General features: G+C 42.8%; 1 protein-coding gene and 1 non-coding gene across 2 annotated transcripts in view; both read right to left on the bottom strand.

Moving 5' to 3' along the window:
- LOC145395955 (glutamate-gated chloride channel-like) overlaps positions 1-13,718 on the bottom strand; it is a 287,229-nt gene that overhangs the window by 247,094 nt on the left and 26,417 nt on the right. The gene's annotated exons all lie outside the window — the stretch shown is intronic.
- On the bottom strand, positions 241-359 carry LOC145396937 (5S ribosomal RNA). Its single transcript, XR_013896881.1, has one exon. It is a non-coding gene; the product is annotated as a 5S ribosomal RNA (ribosomal RNA).

The raw sequence follows: 13,718 nt of genomic DNA on the forward strand, positions 1-13,718 counted from the left end.
CTTAGCTAAGCTGATCATAACCCAGTCAAAAGGTAAACAAACCTAACCTAACAAAAATTTACTAAATCTAACCTAAACTTCTGATCTAACCTAACCTTACATTAACATTTCTTGAAACATTCATTCATTGCCAGACACCATGTATCCCAAACGGGGTGGCCAAGGGCTTAGAGTTAATTGTTTTACAGGGAGGGGCACTAATCCTCCACCAACCCCACTTGACACGTAGGGAGAACGTTATGCCAACAGCATCAGGTGTTCCCAGGCGGTCACCCATCCAAGTACTAACCAAACCCAACGTTGCTTAACTTCGCTGATCGGACGGGAAGCGGTGTACTCAACGTGGTATGGCCGACAATACCTTAAGAAGGAACTTTTGTTCTAGGGGCTTGACCTATTAGGCTATTCTCCCACGGGATTTCGTCCTGACAATGACCAGTACACTACTGTACAAAACAACACATTGTACTACTGTACAGCACTACACCTCAGTATTACACACTGACATTACTGTATACTACTGTAGGCTACAACCTTAACCCGCCCCGTCCCGACGACGTATGGGTACGTCACCACGATTTGCATTTGCCAGTCCCGGCGACGTACCAGTACGTCGTGCAATTGCAATGTGCATAATTTCGACAATTTTCAAATTTCGCGCTTGATTTGCGGTACGTACCCTCGCCTGACCTTCCCCTACCTGCCACCAGGTGGGGACACTCGGCGACCCCGCGACCCGCGCTAGCCCGCCGCTCGTCCACTCACCTGGTAGCCACGGTCCTGCTCAGACATGGCTAAGAGAGGTCTCTCAGAGAGCGAAATTCAAGTCGCCCTGGACACCTTTACCGGCGACAGTGATTCCCCACTGGATGACGAGGAGATGGACAAAGATTATGTGCAGCCAGACGAGGAAGAAACCACCAGCAGTGACGAGGAAGTTCCGTCACCAAGGAAACAGCAGTACGTGACTTACCGTGCTGCTAGAGAGGTGCAGGAGGCAAAGAAGGCACGTGGTATGTCATATCCCTATCCCCAGCGTGCCTTGGAAGCCGAATTCGAGGTCGAGGACGAGGACGAGGACGAGGACGGAGACGTGGGACGTGCTGCCACGTGGTATGGGCGGGAGGTGATTACGCATCGTGGCCCAGAGCGCACACCACGTCGTCTAAGCAGGTATGGGCCAAGCATTCTGTTTGGGGCGGTAGGAAGTGAAGTGGAGGGAGTGGGGAGTGAAATGGACATTCCTGGGATTAGGGAAAGTGAGAGTGAGGTGGGTGAGTCATTGCTCTCCCTACACAGTGTGAGGCGGCAGAGTGGATCACGTGGGCCAGTGCGGGTGCGTTCCTTATCACGTGGGGTTGTGAGGGAGGGGGAAGGTGGGGAGGAACCACTCCAAAGCACGTCTTATGCTCCCCAATATCCCCTAACACGTGGTCGAGCAAGGTTGCGTGAGAGAGCACGTGGTGTGGTAATGGAGGGAAGGTGGGGAGGAACCACTCCCCAGCACGTCTTCTGCTCCCCAATATCAAACTATTTCATCCCCACAGCCCCCTAATGTTCCTCAAGGCCGTAAGGGTAAGGGAAAGGGAAAGGGTAAAGGCAGAGGGAAGAGGAGTGACAGTGGGGAAGCCCTCCATACTCCTTCTCCCCAACCTCCCCAACCAGGATCTCCTCCCCACCCAGACGAAGGCGGTGATGGGGACGAGGGATTTGTGTCGTGGGATTGGGAGGATGGGAGTGATTTTCTCCCCTCATTCACCCCTTCACTGAGCAGGGGCGATCTGGCTGCATTGCACCAGGTATTCACTGTAATTCAAGCAGGTTGGATTTTTTCCACCTGTTTTTCAGTGAGGCCTTCGTTGATCAGATCGTGCTTCAAACAAACCTGTTTGCAAGCGGCCAGCGGCTAGAAAGTGAAAGATTGGGAACAAGGAGTAGGCATTCAATGATTTATGATTACCCTGTCTCCATTCCAGAAATGTTCTTATTTTTTGCCCTTGTCCTTTTGATGGGTATAATAAGAAAAAATAGAATTCCTGCTTACTGGACTATGGACCCTGTTATGTTTACCCCCATATTTGGTCAAGTGATGAGCCGTAATCGGTTTCAACAAATTCTAAGTCGCCTCCATTTTTATGATGCTAATGACCCTGCAAATACAAACAACACGGACAAAATGAGGCGAATTAGGCTGGTCTTTGATCACCTCAGGCAAACCTTTCGATCCTCATTCTATCCCTATAGAGATCTCGTCATAGACGAGAGTCTCGTGTTGTGAAGAGGCAATATTTCATTCAGACAGTATATACCCAGCAAAAGGCACCGTTTTGGGTTCAAGATCTTTGTTATGTGTGACTGTAGGACTGGATACGTGCAAGACATAGTCTTGTACACCGGTGCACAGACAGACATAATAGAAGATCGAAGTATAGGACTTTCTGGAGCAGTGGTAAAGACGATGATACAAGACTACCTTCATCGTGGTCACGTTCTCTACCTCGACAACTGGTACACTAGCCCTCTTCTCGCTCGTTATCTTCACAGACATGAAACGGGAGTATGTGGAACCGTAAAGGTGAACCGGCGTCACATGGTCAAGGTAGGGCGGAAACTTGCAAGGAGTGAGGTTGTCTTCTTCAAAGCAAACAACATCCTTGCAACAATGTGGAACCACAACAGAGAAGTAAGCCTCTTGTCCACGGTTCACCGCCCCTTGATGCACCGTACTGATTCTGTTGATTACCATAGCGAGAGCAGGCGTCGTGTTTGGAAACCTGAATGTGTCATGGACTATAATATAAACATGCGCCTCGTGGACCAGTCAGACTCCATGATATCGACGGTAGAGTGTGCCAGGACCACGATGAAGTGGTATAAGAAACTGTTCTTTCACTTGCTAGATATCACTGCTCTGAATTGCCACCACCTTCACGCCATGACCACAGGAGTTCAGGAAACCTTTGAAGGGTTTGTGAGGGAGCTCACACGAGAAATCTTTGCAAAATATGCGGTTGAAAGGCCCCAACAGCGCCCCCGCACTGCCCCTATTACCCACACTCCCCAGAGAATATCCGCCCGCCATTTCCCCACTCCTATCCCGCCCCAGCCCAACAGACCTAGGCCCCAGCGCAGGTGTCACGTGTGCAGTAATTCCCAGGTGCGACTCACGACACAGAGGAAGGACACCCGCTATGAGTGCGTGCAGTGTGACGTGGGTCTGTGTATTCACCCATGTTTTAGTGAATACCACACGTTGCTGCAATTTTAGCATGGTGTGATTGCGAAAGGACGCAGAAATTATGATGTAAATGCGACAGACAGACGCTCTGTGAAAAAATCAGTCATGTGGATCGCCAAATATTAGTATAAAGTGCCTACGGGTAGAACATAAGTGCAAACATTGGGTGTAAGTATATAAATCTGCCCTAAGTTGAAACTTACATAGAGAGGTTAGTTTGATGCGATATTCAGTCGCTCAGTGCAATAAATACGGCCCCTTATTATATATTTTCTATTATGTGACATTCTTACTGGTATAATATAAGTTCAAATTATTGTATATGATGATGTATTTCCTAAGTCAAATATTCATAGCGTGTCTATAAAGATAAGATTTCCTGACGCCTAGTCGAATGAATAAGGCACGTATTAGTCAAAATAAAAGTCAGCAAGTGATAAAGTGAATAATTAGTATATAAGTGTGTGCGTGAATTAGTATATAAGTGTGTGAGTATTATGTATGACGTAACATTTCCTTGCGAGGTATTTTCAGGCGATATTCTCACGCTCACTTGAATAAATAATGGCAGTAAGTATGTATAGTGCATTGGAGGGTGTAAACGTGTGTAATGTAAGTGGGAAAATATAATTGGAGTGAATAAATAAAGTAGATGATGAAACACAAAGTGTTTGAGATCGTGGTTGCTACGTGAATAGGCGCTAGCATATCGCTAAATGCCCTCGTAATGAATGAAAATAATTGAAAACCTTCACAGTGGTGGGGAAAGGTTCTATGTAAATGGGAAAATAATTAGAAAGTGATAAAACAATTTGGTATGTTGAAAATACGAGACATAAGCGAGTGCGCTTACTAAGCTGATGTGCGCTAAACTTATGCTGCATGTCATCAAAATGAATGAAAACATCTGAAATCACTTACAAACAGTTGTAATTAGTAAATTGTCATTGAAACAGAAGTATACAAGTAGAAAAAATGATCGGTAGACTCATAACAGAAAATTAGCAGATAGCATGATACGACTCGGACCTAACTCGCTATGCTCGCGCGATGGTACAATGCTTATTTTTCCTATATATGTGTCTGAAATCCATTATATTGTTACTGTTATTGTTTATTAGTACAAATTCAATAAATGTAGAGGTGTTGTGTGTTGTTTGTCCCATTACTCCTTACCATAGAAAACGTTTACGCATATCCAGCCCATTACAGAATACGATACCTGCGGGGGGAAACCGCACCTGTAAAGACCACTTATAGACTGCAGAGACAACTTTCTTCAAGATTTTCCATAGTTTCTCGACCTAAGCGGAAGTTTCATAAGAAAAAAAAATTTTCCAAAAAGGCTCGGGACTGGGGGATGTCATAGGTGCGGAAAGGCTCGGGACGTGACGGGTTAAAGCACACTATAATTTTGTTCAACACTAAAGCATACTTTAACCCGTCACGTCCCGAGGTTTTCCGCACCTCCGACATCCCCCAATCCCGAGCTATTTTGGAAAAAAAAATTTTTTGGCTAAAACTTCCACTTTGGTTGAAAAACAAAGGAAAATCACCATGAAAGGGCTTACCGTGGTCCATAAGTGGTTGGAACAGGTGAGGTCCCCCGCACCAGGTATCGTATTCTATCATCGATGTGTGAGGCGCTCACGTTTTCTATGGTAGGAAATATTGGGAGAAACAACAAACAACACCTCTACATTTATTGAATTTGAACTAATAAACAATAAGAGTATAATGGATTTCAAACACATATATATGAAAAATAAGCATTGTACCTTCGCGCGAGCATAGCGAGTTAGGTCCGAGTGGTAACATGCTATGTGCTAAGTTTCTTGTATCAGTCAACATATCATTTTTTCTACTTGTATACTTCTGTTTCATTGACATTTTACCTATTTTTACTGTTTGTAAATGTTTTCAGATGTTTTCATTCATTATGATGAAATGCAGCATAAGTATAGTGCACATCGGCTTACTAAGCACACTCGCTATGACTCGTATTTCAACATACCCAATTGTTTTATCACTTTCCTATTATTTTTTCCTTTACATAGAACCTTTCCTCCACCACTGTAAATGTTTTCAATTATTTACATTCATTACGAGGGCATTTAGCGAAATGCTAGCACATATTCAAGTAGCAAGCACAATCTCAAACACTCGTGTTTCATCTTCTACTTTATTTTTTCACTCCAATTATACTTTCCCACTTACATTACACATGTTTACACCCCTATACTGCACTATACATAGTTACTGCCATTATTTATTCAAGTGAGCGTCAGAATATTGCATGAAAATACCCTCGCAATGAATGTTTCGACCAACATAATACTCAAACACTTACATACAAATTCTTCACATATATTACACACTTTCCTACTTGTTGACTTCTATTTTCATAATTACGGGCCTTATTCATTCCACTGAGCGTCAGGATATCGCATCTCTATACACACGCTAGGAATATTTTGACTTAGAATATATTTCAGCACTTACAATATTTTGAACTTATATTATACCCGTTTGCATTTCCAATAATAATATTTACATATTTACAGGCCTTATTGCACTGAGCGACAGAATATCACATCAAAAAACCCTTGCTAGATATGTTTCCACTTACAGCATATTTATACACTTACATACAATTTTTGCACTTATGTTATACCCGTATGCACTTTATACTAATATTTTCAGATCAACTTGACTGATATTTTCACTGAGCGTCTGTTTGTCGCATAGTTTCAGCGTCCTATCGCATTCACACCATATTAGAATTGCATCAAGGTGTGATAATCGCTGAAACATGGGTGAATACAGAGACCCAAGTCACACTCGACGCACTCATAGCGGGTGTCCTTCCTCTGTGTGGTGAGTATCACTCGGAAATTGCTACACACGTGACACCTGCGTTGAGGCCTAGGTCTGTTTGGCTGGAGAGGGATAGGAGTGGGGAAATGGCGGCCGGATATTCTCAGGGGAGTTTGGGCAATAGGGGCAGTGCGGATTCGATGTTGGGGCCTTTCAACAGCATACCGTGCAAACATCTCTATTGTGAGCTCCCTCACAAACCCTTCAAAGGTTTCCTGAACTCCTGTTGTCATGGCGTGAAGGTGGTGGCAATTCAGAGCAGTGATGTCTAGCAAGTGAAAGAACAGTTTCTTATACCACTTCATCGTGGTCCTGGCACACTCTACCGTCGATATCATGGAGTCTGACTGGTCCACCAGGCGCATATTTATGTTATAGTCCATGACACACTCAGGTTTCCAAATGTGACGCCTGTTCTCGTTCCAGTAATCAATGGAATCAGTATGGTGCATCGACGGGCGGTGAACCGTTGACAAGAGGCTTACTTGTCTATTATGGTTCCACACAGTTGCAAGGATGTTGTTGGCTTTGAAGAAGACAACCTCATTCCTCGCAAGTTTCCGCCCTACCTTGGCCATGTGACGCCGGTTCACCTTCACGGTTCCACAGATTCCCGTTTCATGCATGTGTAGATAACGAGCGAGAAGAGGGCTAGTGTACCAGTTGTCCAGGTAGAGGACATGACCACGATGAAGGTAGTCTTCTATCATTGTCTTTACCACTGCTCCCGACAGTCCAATACTCCGATCTTCTATTATGTCTGTCTGTGCACTGGTGTACAAGACTGTCTTGCACGTATCCAGTCCTACAGTCGCACATAACAAAGATCTTGAACCCAAAACGGTGCCTTTTGCTGGGTATATACTGCCTAAATGAAATATTACCTCTCCACAACACGAGACTCTCGTCTATGACGAGGTCTCTATAGGGATAAAATGATGAACGAAAGGTTTGCCACAGGTGATCAAAGACCAACCTAATTCGCCTCATCTTATCTGTGTCGTTCGCATTTGCAGGATCATGAGCATCATAGAAATGGAGGCGACTTAGAATTTGTTGAAAGCGATTATGGTTCATGACTTGCCCAAATATTGGTGTAAACATAACAGGGTCCCTTGTCCAGTAAGCTGGAATTCTGTTCTTTCGTATAATACCCATCAAAAGGACCAGGGCAAAAAATAGGAACATTTCTGAAAGGGAGACAGGGTAATCATATATGATAGAATGCTTGCTCCTTGTTCCCAATCTTTCACTCTCACGGTGCTGGGTTCTTGCAAAAAGGTTGGTTTGGTAAACAATCTGCTCCACGAATGCCTCACTAAAAAACAGGTGGAAAAAATCCAACCTGGTGGAATTACAGTGAATTCCGGGAGCAATGCAGCCAGCGCGCCCCTGCTCAGTGAAGGGGTGAATGAGGGGAGAAAAATCACTCCCATCCTCCCAGTTCCATCCCACAAATCCCTCATCCCCATCATCCCTATCACTGCCTTCGTCTGGGTGGGGAGGAGATGCTGGTGGGGGAGGTTGGGGAGAAGGAGTGCGGAGGGCTTCCCCACTCTCACTCCTCCTCCCTCTGCCTTTACCCTTTCCCTTTCCCTTACCCTTACGGCCTTGAGGAACATTAGGGGGCTGTGGGGATGACGTTTGGGAATATTGGGGAGCATAAGACGTGCTGGGGAGTGGTTCCTCCCCACCTTCCCCCTCCATCACAACCCCACGTGATACAGAATGCACCTGCACTCCCCCATGTGATACACCCCACCGCCTCACACTACCAAGGGAGAGCGATGACTCACTCATGCCACTCTCACTTTCCATACTCCTCCCTGCACTTTCTCTTTCACTCCCCACTCCCTCCACGGCACTTCCTACCTCCCCAAACAAAATACTAGGCCCATACCTGCTCGTCTGACGTGGTGTGCGCTCGGGGCCACGATGAGTAATCACCTCACGTCCATACCACGTGGCAGCACGTCCCACGACTCCGTCCTTGTCCTCATCCTCGTCCTCGTCATCAAATTCGGGTTCCACATCACGTTGGGGCTGGGCATAGGATGTTGCACGTGTTTTTTTTTGGCCAGCTGCCCCTCTCTAGCAGCATGGTAAGTCACGTACTGCCACTTCCTGGGGGACGGGACTTCTTCATCACTGCTGGTGGTGTTTCTTCCTCCTCTGGCTGCACATAATCTTTGTCAACAACCTCGTCATCCAGTGGGGAATCACTGTCGCCTGTAAAGGCGTCCAGGGTGGCTTGAATTTCGACCTCTGAGAGACCTCTCGTCGCCCTGTCTGAGCAGGACCGTTGCTAAAAGGTGAGTGAATGAGCTGCGGGTTAGTGCAGGGCGCGCGGGGTCGCCGAGTGTCCCCACCTGGTGGCAGGTAGGGCAACGTCAAGCGAGGATACGTACCGAAAATCAAGCGCGAAATTTGAAAATTGTGGAAATTATGCACTTTGCAATTGCACGACGTACCGGTACATCGCTGGGACTGGCAAATGCAAAACGTTGCAACGTACCCATACGTCGACGGGACGGGGCGGGTTAATACGGTAAAACACTAATGTACACTATAATACTACACACCACTAATGTACACTAAAATACTGTACAACACTAATGTATACATGATACAGCAAAGACTAACATACATTAATAATGAAACCACTAATTTACACTCTTGTAGAGTCGGTCAGCAATAATGTACATTTTCTTCCTTATATCTTTACAAGGTGAAATTTATTATGTAAAACTGTTACAGAAAACAATAAGTAAATACAAAAGTACCAGTATATTTCAAAATTGTAGAAATCAGTTCGTTAGTTACAATAATAGAAAATCCCAAACGGAACTAACTAAAATTTCAGAACTATCGCTCAAGGAGCCAGGAATAATTTGCGGAGTTCATATCTAACATGGTAACACAATAGTTTTTTAGTAGCGTACGTCTAAATAGAATAGCACTTTTATAATGAATTATAATCAGTCATTATTATTTATAAAATAATATCCGTTACAATAATAAGGAATAATTCAAAGTCATTTATTTCCGTTTTTGTTGTCTTCATGGACGACGACAGAAACCGGGAATGTGGCATAAGTTAGCAGGCTATTTTAATTGGTTCGATCAACATGTACGGAAGGAAACAGCTTTTACTCAAAGACATGCAGTTTTTACACTGCATTTGGCCAGTTTTTCATTAAGAAAATTCTCTTGACATTTTAATACAAGCCAGAGGACTTTCAGTGAATGAAAAATAAGGAAAACCTTGACAATTTGCCAAGAGTTGGAGCTCCTTGGATATTGACAAACTTGTGTTATAGCCTAGTATCCTCAGTGTCTAAACAATTAGCAAAGCTTAGCAAACAAAGCTTAACCTAACCTAGCCTAATTCTTCAACTACTCTCACCCAACACTAATGCAACCTAAGATTAGCCTAACTAAAGTTTCACAAAGCTAACCTCACAGTAACCCAGTCCAAAATTAAACTGACCTAACAAAATTTACCAAATCTATCCTAAACTTAAACCTAACCTAACCTAATTCTTAAGATAATAAAATCTAACCCAACACTAATCTAACCTTAACCTGGCCAAAACAAAGGTAAACTTAGCTAAGCTGATCATAACCCAGTCAAAAGGTAAACAAACCTAACCTAACAAAAATTTACCTAATCTAATCAAAACTTAAACTGATCTAACCTAACCTTAAATTAACGTTTCTTGAAACAATACCTTAAAAAGGAACTCTTGTTCTAGGAGCTTGACCTATTAGGCTATTCTCCCAGGGGATTTCGTCCTGACAGTGACCAGTACACTACTGTACAAAACAACACATTGTACTACTGTACAGCACTACACCTCTCAGTATTACACACTGACATTTCTGTATACTACTGTAGGCTACAACCTTAAAGCACACTATAATTTTGTTCAACACTAAAGCATACTTTAATACGTTAAAACACTAATGTACACTATAATACTACACACCACTAATGTACACTAAAATACTGTACAACACTAATGTATACATGATACAGCAAAGACTAACATACATTAATAATGAAACCATTAATTTACACTCTTGTAGAGTCGGTCAGCGATAATGTACAATTTCTTCCTTATATCTTTACAAGGTGAAATTTATTATGTAAAACTGTTACAGAAAACAATAAGTAAATACAAAAGTACCAGTATATTTCAAAATTGTAGAAATCAGTTCTTTAGTTACAATAATAGAAAATCCCAAACGGAACTAACTGAAATTTCAGAACTATCGCTCAAGGAGCCAGGAATAATTTGCGGAGTTCATATCTAATTTCGTAACAATAGTTTTTTAGTAGTGTACGACTAAATAGAAAAGCACTTTTATAATGAATTATAATCAGTCATTATTATTCGTTACAATAATAAGGAATAATTCAAAGTCATTTATTTCCGTTTTTGTTGTCTTCATGGACGACGGCAGAAAACGGGAATGTGGCGTAAGTTAGTAGGCTATTTTAATTGGTTCGATCACCATGTACGGAAGGAAACAGCTTTTACTCAAAAACATGCAGTTTTTGCACTGCATTTGGCCAGTATTTCATTAAGAAAATTCTCTTGAAGTTTTAATACAAGCCAGAGGACTTTCAATGAATGAAAAATAAGGAAAACCTTGACAATTTGCCAAGAGTTGGAGCTCCTTGGATATTGACAAACTTGTGTCATAGCCTAGTATCCTCAGTGTCTAAACAATTAGCAAGAGAGAGAAAATGTAGATGTTCATTAACAAGCCACTGAGTTCAAAACTTTCAAATCAGCATTTTCAGTTTAGCAGGACACAGGTTTATTTAAAAGAAGGATACTAGAGATTAACAGATAGGGCAAAGTGAATGTGCTTTTGCATTGCAAGAGTATAAACCCATGCTTTGGTCATCTTCATTGCCTAGTGTATGAGAAAAGGGTAAAATCTATCATATCTTCTTACAACTTGAAGTAATTTTGCATCAGTTAGGAATAAAGTAGCAAATTATTAAAAGTAAGGGGAAAGACAAGGAATAAAAGGCAGAATGGTCTTGCTGTTACCGCAGGTAGGGCTTCATTTGTAAGATAAATTTCGTTGTTGCGGCATCCTTATTGTTGTTGTATCATCACCATGACACTTGAAAATAAGGTAGTGTATTGCAGTCACAAGAGTTTTCCTTAATTGGTCTTCGAAACTAGAGCATCTGTATTTGCAATACTGGAAAGCAAATACTGTACATCAGGAACAAGAGGTTATGCTGCATGCTGTGTGCGGAGTAATACATTACACATTCATTCAAATCAGGAGACTTATCTGAATGTTAACTTCTAATATATCACTACTTCATGTTATTCGTTTTACATATTTCTTAGGGTGATATGATATACAGTATACTGTTAAGAAGTTCCTCACTGATTCCCGATGTTTACTGTAGGTCCAGTTGCCAGTTTGCCTGCTGTTTGTGATCATAGTTATTTTGTAAGTTGTATATAAATTTTTGTGCTCTTTTTCTCAATAATGTTTTATTTATGTGACTGTTATATTATGTCATTTAATTTAAGTTTGTATGATAAATAATTAACAGTGTTATGTAATGTGAAAAATCTCTGGCATGTTTTGGATGTCTCCGAGTTGGTAACTGTTGTAACCAATGCTCTCTGTCCGGAAAACACTAGAATTGTTGTTCTCATAGAATGTAGATCACTCTAGAACAATGTAAGCTTACATAAGGATGGGGAAGAGACTAGAGGAAGCTCAGTCAGTTTTCAGCTCTGTGTGTAGTGCAGTGTCGGTGAAGTCTGTATATTTTTGGTGCTTGTGAAAACAGTGAAGTGTTGTTGGCAAAGAGTGAAATGTTACTGAAGTTTGTATATAATTGGTGCTTGTGAAAACAGTGAAGTGTTGTTAAGCTTTGAATGTAATTGCAATTGGTCAAGTTTGTATAACTCCAGTGCTTGTGAGAATTGTTGTGAAGTGAAGCTGGAAAGCATCCAGTGTAATTATTTGGAAAGTCAAGACAGTTTTCTTAAGAAGCTAGTGTTTATTTACGACGTCTGAGCTGATCCTGTGTACTATACACCTAAACGCTGACCTTAGGAAGAACAACTCACTGGGCAACGTCCTTTCAGTACTGAACTACTGCCGTTGGAGCCTGTGGCTGTATGAGACAGGGATGTAACACTTGTGTCAAGAGTGTGGATTAAGTGCTGCAGTGAGTTAAATCTTCGACATGGAGCAAGGGGATGTGCAGAGGAGTAGACTGTAGCACCAGTCGAGCAGGGCAATACTCTCGAGGTGGATGGAAAGCTGAAGGCAGGGAGAGCTGGAGCTCCCGTTTCATCAGCCCTTTGCTGAACTTTTTCAGTGTCTCAGTAACACAGAGAGTAGGCCAGCATGCTCTCCAATACAAGTTTCTCTAACTATCTACACCAAACTACATGCACAGTACACACTACACTTCCTTTTCCAAAATTCAAAAGAAAATTATGACTAACCAACACACGGCCTCAGAGTCCCCGGGGGGGGGGGGACCATAAATGCACCCCACTTTCCGCCCCTCTCCCGGTGACGACTTGAGCTGCCTAGAACCACTGTCTGACTCACTTCTTCATTTCTGCAACATTCGTGGCCTTTCCTCTAACTTTTGCTCTGTTGAGCACCACCTCTCCTCCTGTAACCTCACCTTCTCTTTCTAACTGAGACTCAGCTGTCTGATGTAACTGACAGCAAACCCTTTTCTGTACCCTCCTACTTTCTCTATACTCATTTCAAAGCCAAAGGTGGCTGTTGTGTATATATATGCAATGACTTCTTGCTCCCGTGTTCCTGAACTCGATTCTTCTGAATTCTCTATACTCTGGCTTCAGCTATCCTGTCATTCTCTGACTAAATAAATTATATCTGTGCTGCTTACTTATCCCCTAATTCTACTGACAATCAACAATTCTTTGACTGTCTTACTTCTATGATGGAACACATCTATCCACTTCTCCTTTCTCTGAAATCTCCATTTTAGGAGATTTCAATGTTCACCACCACCTTTGGCTCTCCTCTCCTTTCACTGATCCACGTGGTGAACAAGCTTACATCTTTTCTATCCTTAATGACCTGGAGCAGCTTGTACAGCACCCTACTCATATCCCTGACCGCCTTGGAGAGAGCTCCAACATACTTGACCTCTTCCTTACAACTAATCCTTCTGCTTACACTGTTAATCTTTTCTCTCTGTTGGGCTCCTCTGATCACAACCTTATCACCTTAACCTGTCATATCGCTCCAGTACAGCCTGTAGGCCCTGCAAAGAAACGTCGTCTGTGGCACTTTGGAGCTGCAGATTGGGAGGCCCTCAGGCAGTACTTCTTTGATTTTCCCTGGAATGATTATTGCTTCCATGGCTGGGAGCCATCTGAGTGTCCCTCGCGCATTAAGGAGGTTATGCTCTCGGCCATGGAAGCATACATTCCTTTCTCATATCCTTTGACTAATGCAAGAAAGCCTTGGTTTAATCACGCTTGTTCTAATGCTGTCCGCAATAAGGAAAGGGCCTATAAAAGGCAATAGAGCCAACCCACCCCTGAATCACATCTTGCTTGTGTTT

Source organism: Coenobita brevimanus, chromosome 4 (assembly GCF_032717465.1).
Source record: "Coenobita brevimanus isolate Jiangsu-jjx chromosome 4, ASM3271746v2, whole genome shotgun sequence".
NCBI lineage: Eukaryota > Metazoa > Arthropoda > Malacostraca > Decapoda > Coenobitidae > Coenobita > Coenobita brevimanus.